At 51.5% G+C, this 6000-nt stretch overlaps 1 pseudogene; it reads left to right on the top strand.

Annotated features, from left to right (window-relative positions):
• Positions 1-537: 537 nt before the first annotated feature.
• The window catches only part of LOC130152375 (hydrocephalus-inducing protein homolog), a 48522-nt pseudogene continuing 43059 nt past the window's right edge, over positions 538-6000 (top strand).

Raw genomic sequence — 6000 nt, 5'->3', positions numbered from 1 at the left:
GAGAGCAGTCTGATTTTGATGCTTGGGGCAGCAGCGATCCCTGGGTTTAAGGTTGTTCATAATACTCTGAGCACTTAGTAGGGTCAGGCACAAAGTCACATCGGGTCAGCTGTTTTTGCAAAATGAAGCAGTGAAGTGACATTTATCCTTTGTTCCCACCAAAAAACTTTTAAAGAGTAATAAAGGACAGTTTGGGTATTAATAGAGATTTGGATAATAATTCCAGCAAATAGTTCCAAAATACATGGAAGAGGGGGAGAAGATGAGAAGTGCCAGCAGTCTTTGATGTGTGTTTGTGGCTTGTGGGACTGAGCCCACAGCAAAAGGCTGTTTTGGAGTGTTTGTTCTGGGCTTTTACTTCTATCAGTCTTAACTCTGCCACTGAAATATGGTCTAATTATGAAACAGGGTGGGGATGCCGGCTGCTCCCCAGTTATGAAGGATGCCACAGCCCGGAGACACAGCTGTCTCCTTTGGGTCTGCCATGGAAGGGGATGCTGGATTTTCCAAGTCCCGTTGCTGTTCCTTGCAGGTCAACTGAGGCATGGCCACTGGAAAGCCCCGCTGGTTCACGGGGTCCTCCAGGATGGCTGGTAGATTCCCGAGCCAAGTGGTAGTGCCTCGTAATCTGAAGCTAGCCAGAGGGACAGAGAAGCCTGCAACTGTAAGTACCTGCTGCGGCCAGGTAGGAGCTGTGTAAGGCTGGAAACTGCCCCCGCGTCCTTCCTCTACCTGCCCCTCCTGTTGTCTGGCAGCACTGTGAAGCTGGACACCACCTCCCCGTCTCTCTGCTGCCATGCTTCTGTCGGAGGTGGTGACCATGGTGCAGTAGGGGATGGACTGTGTGCTGCTTCAGGGAAAGTCCAGCGTTGTGTCTGGATGTGCCACTGGAGCCAGTTTAAATGAACGTACCGGGCATTGCACCGGAATAGCTGAAGCGTGAGCGTGTGCTTCTTTCCGTCCCCTTTGTGTGGGCAGTAACGTTTTGTCACGTCGGGATGCTTGCCAGCGCTGCTCTGACCATACCTGCCCTCCAGGCAGCTGCGCATGTGGTGGGCTGCTCAAACTCTGCCTGAAGGTTTCGAGAGGTATGGCTGGTCCTAGATGGAACAGGTTCCAAAACAGTTGTTCTGTCCCGTATCCCATGTGGAGCACAGATCCAGCGCTGCAGACAGCAGCGGAGTCAGGGCAATTCCTCCTCCCCATCCTCAGATGGCCCTTTTGCTGACCAGAGCTCACTTGGCTGAAGATGACCTGGTGCTGAACCTCTGTTGAGGAGATACCTTTGCATACTGCTGTGGAGGAGTCTCGGAGGCCCAAACAGAGAAAACAAGTGCTAATTCAAAAGAGATAACTAAAACTTGGAGCCATTCCTCTCCACCTCAGTCTTGGCACAACACTTATTTTCTGCTTTCCTGACTCACCCAGCAGACATCTCCACATGTGTGGTGGTTGTGAGCGTTGTACAAGGATGGAGTTAAGGGATTTCTGGTAACTCCTCCCAACCTTTTCCAAAGGTCACTGGCTCACTCCGGCCAAACTGGAAAGGAAACAAATGCCCGAAGAGCAAAATCCCCCAACATGTCACATCAAATCACGAAGGAGAAGCTAACGGGACAAAGCTACTTGTTTGGAGCATGTGTATTGCGCTCTCTATCATTAATTTACTAATGGTAAATATTTCAACAGGTAATTATGGAACTTCCAGGACTATCCTAGCGGCTATGATCACAAATTATTCATCGGTGGCTCTTGAAGAAGAAAAGCCTTTCTGAATAAAGGCAGTTCTGTAGCTCTTGCTGGTGTTTTGCATTTCAGCTGACTCCCTCTGCCTTCCTGAAGGAGATGTCTCTTACCACCAAGCAGAGGCTGGCCAGCACTCAGGAGATGCGGCGACCCCAGATTATCCAGATTCTAGACATGAGCGAAGCCTCCCATCATAAGGTAGCCTTTTCTTGCCCTTTTCCTTGCTGTTTGATGTGACATTTGAAGAGAGCGCGTGCTTGTGACAGGCTTGCCTCCAGCTTATCTAAATGCCTTGGTGACTAAGTCCTGTTGTTGTTTCAAACTGCTGCCGGTGTGGAGTTCCTTCTGCTGGGGGAAAGGTGAAACATTTTTCCCCAGTGAGATGTTGAAGTCCTGACCTGCGCTAAGCCCATATAAACAACCTCTGTTGAAGTTGGTGGCTTTTGCTGGAGATGAGCTACTGTGGCTAAAGCACGATACTGGGGGAAGGCTGGGGCGGGCCACAAGGATGCAAGCTTGCAATTTCCCACCTTCCTGCTGAAATAGCCAGCGTTTGGTTTGGTGTAGTCTCTATCAAACGCTTGGGGTCATAGGATGCCCTCAGTGGTGGCTGCGTTGGTCTTTGAGGGCTGAGGGCCTACGGTAACTACTCAAGGTGTAGCTAAAGCAATTGCATGAATGCTTTGGGTTGGAACATCGAGTGGGACCCGTACAGGGTGTTAGATTTTTCAGGCTGCCAGGTACACAGGGGAATGGCCCTGGGCAGAGGGGAGTGGGTGTGCTTTATCTGGATCAATGTTTATTTACACGTGTGTTTAAAGCTGCTTTTCTTACAGATCTGCTTAGTATAACACACGTTCCAAAGGGGTAGATGACTGAGGTAGGCTGTTGAGTGGAAAACTGCCAGCAAGAGACCTGTAGCAAATTGGTTAAGGATTGCCCTAGACAGCGTGTGAGGTTGGGAACGCCTCGGATGAGCACACACAGAACTGGCCGTGTGCTGTGGCTGCTGGCTTCAGCACGACCCTGACTCCTGTGGAGAAGCAGGAGACGTGCCTGTGTCTTGTGAGTGTGAAGAGTTCAGCTGGAAGGGGGGAGGCAGAGCAGGGAGGAGTTTTCTCAAAGTAACGCCTCGGCGCTGTAAGCATTTGCTGTTTCTGTATGTTTTCACACCTGCTTCTGTAGTGGTATTAAATAAAATGGCAATAATAGAATATAACGAAGCATCCATTTAAAGCTTGTGGGAAAAGGAGATGCCAAGTCCAGCCTTACTCAAATTGCCCAGTGATGCTGGGAAAGTACCTGGAACTTACCACCTCATCTGTCGCTTTCTTAACAGCGGTGTTCCTTTTTGGCCTGTCTTCTCTTCTTCCTGGTTTCTGGGCTGTGTGTCAAAAAAGAGATTTGAGGATGTGTAGGGCTCCGTCTCTGTGTCTCAAAGTAAAGATGATCCCCAAATTGTTTCCCATGGGGTCTCCTGTAAATTCTTGGCTTTCCCTTGCTCCACGAGTGCTTACAGATCTTGCAGTGAGTGCTCTGGAGCTGTGTGACTGTGTTAGCCCAGGGCTCTGCCGGAGGTAAGTGCTGCCTTGCCTGTTGGAGAAGGAGACCTGGAGAAACACCTGCTAAAAGAGCTGCTCGCTTGAGCCTGCTCAGTGTGGCCCAGAAACTTTTGATCTGCTCAGAACACAGGTGGGTGAGCTTCTGTTCCCCTAGCGTGAGCTGGGCAGGCGTACTCACCAAGGGACTGTCCTTCACTGGAGGCCAGTGTTGTATTCTCTCACTGATGAGTCTTTCTCCCCGCGGCTGAAACTCTCTGCTCTCTTTTGCATCTCCAGTTCTCGGCAGTTGCCCCGGAACAGAGCTTGTTCCAGCCTTTCCCATCAGAGGTGGTATTTCAGAACTACGTCCCCGATGAGGTCTATGAAGTGCCACTGATTCTGAGGAACGTGGACAAGGTAAGTGCTGGGATGTGGAAGTTTAACTCTGTGCTGGAACTGGAGAGCAGTGTCATCCGCGCGGTGCACAGCATAGCCAGTCACCTGCTGCAGCACAGCGCATCCAGAATAAAAGGTCTCACTGCCTTTATTTTGCAAGACGGTGGAAATCTTCCCATGCTGAGGTTTCTCCCCCTGGTTTTGGCTGTGTGTTGGTAGTACCTCACTGAAAGGAGCTTTTCTAGTCAGCACCTTTCCCCGTGGAAGCCCTGCACGGATGGGAATGTTGAGGGCTGTACAGTTCTTCCCTGCCCTCGTGCTTTCCCTCGAGTGTGCACCGCGTCCTGGTGGCTCCATGGTTAATCTCAGTTTCCACAGGGCACCTCTGCCTCTGGGTGAGCTGCACAGAGAGCTGAACGGGCTGTCAGAGCTCGGGGTGGGGTCTTCTCCACTTTATGCTGGAGTAAGTTATTATTAGTGGTAACAGCGCTTCAGGAAAGGTGTTTTGAAACAGCAGTGGAAGCAGGCTGATTTAGCAGCAGCACCGGGAGGCCTTTAGGTGCCCCTTCAGGCTCCTGCTAAGCTTAGTTGGGTTCTGCTCAGGTTTTCCTGAGACAACGTGATGCTCTGCTTCCCCTTTGGAGAGCCACAGCATGTTCAGAGTAAAGTGCCCTTCCTTCATTGCCCTGCTACCTCTGGCCTCGAGCTGTTTAGCCCAGGCAGAAGGGATTAATGTTCACTCTTATGTGTTATGTGCATGTACCTCCAGAGCTAAAAGTGCTTTGTGAAGGTGGTATCACCAGGTCTCTTCTCCTCCTGTTTCCACAAGCGGCAAGATCATACTTTCCTCTCTTTTCTGCAGGTTCCTTGGCTGGTGAAGGTCATCTTGGAGAGCTCACCTTATTTCAAGCTGATCAGCCACCATGCTGTGTGCCGCAAGGTACTGCCTGGCATGCTTGCGACTTTCCGCATCGTTTTCTCCCCTGATGAGAACAAGGTGAGACTGGAGGTCCCGAGAGATGTGTGCCTTCAGTGGGAGGTGATCCTGCGGGGCTGGGTTCAGAACAGGGCATCTGCTGTGGGTTTTGAGGCACTGTCCTGGTTTCAGTGGCATTGCACTGGATCTACAGCTGGGGGAAACTTTTCCTGTGGTGAAGATGATGCTGTCATAGGCTGGAGGCTCTTCTATGCTTCAGACTGTGATTATCCTTCAGTGCTGGAACATTTAATGCCATGTCTGTTGGCTTCAGGGATAAGAGTGCACTGTGTGGTGGGGTGGCCTCTCATGGTGTTGGTTTCTAGTATCTGACCATTGCTGCATAATTACGGGTTTGCTCTGATAATTATAAATACAAAAGCCTGTTTGCATAAATACAAACCTGTTGTTTGGAGGACCCAAAGCTGAGCCTGATCAGAGTGAGGACCACCACCTTTGAAAACTGGAGTCGCTTCTTGAATGCGTATCGTGTTGGACGCAGTAGTGAGACAGCGGAACGCTCTGTCTGAAGCCGGCACTTTTCTTGCACACCGGTTATAGCCCGTGCCGTGCTGCGAGGTTTGCTCTAGGCTGTGGTCAGGCAGCCTGCAGCTGGTCACATCCTGGCTGGCAGCACCATGCAATGCCACCGCAGCAGGGACTGACGAGCTGTGCGTTCCCTCCCTGTGCTTTCCTGAGCGTTTTCAGGGGAAGGTGCACGTGGGACAGTAGGAAAATGGCAGGGAGGGGTGCTGATAAGGTGTTTAGCCATCACACCTCTCTACTCAATGTTAGGGGCTTAATTATGATGGAAAACGCTAGGGGAATGGCTAGATCCAGAGAGCTTTCCCCTTTTCCATCTGGCAACCAGTTCCCTGCCTCAGCCTGGGCTGGAGCGAAGGTGATGCTTTTTCATACCCTCTGTGTTCCAGCCTTGCCGCTGTGCTGCCCCTGAGGATACTTGCCCACCTGTGCTCCAGCTGTGATTCTAGGGGAGAAGATGCGCTGTGCTCGTGGCAGGGAGCCAGCCTGGCACAGACACGCTGAGCTCCAGATGTCTTTAACCAGCAGGAGGCTGGTGTGCTGCAGAGGACTGAGGCATCTGGAGCGCACACAGGAATGAAGGGGCAGGTAGAATCTGCAGGCAGAGTGTTAGCCTGGAGCCTTTGGGCAGTCACGCTGGTGTGGCTGTGCCTGCGTGCATGGGGCTGTGGTTGCTGTGTCAGCTGGCACCTATTCCCTGCCCCGTGTGCCATGCTTTTGCTTGGAGGTTGGAACATCGGTGCTGTGGCCCTGGCAAGTCTGGCACTGTGCTGTGATGTGAAGGGGCGACGGTGTTAT

This window comes from Falco biarmicus, chromosome 7 (genome assembly GCF_023638135.1).
Source record: "Falco biarmicus isolate bFalBia1 chromosome 7, bFalBia1.pri, whole genome shotgun sequence".
Lineage (NCBI taxonomy): Eukaryota > Metazoa > Chordata > Aves > Falconiformes > Falconidae > Falco > Falco biarmicus.
The sequence above is the reverse complement of the archived record's forward strand: the minus strand, read 5'-3'. Positions and strand labels throughout refer to the sequence as shown.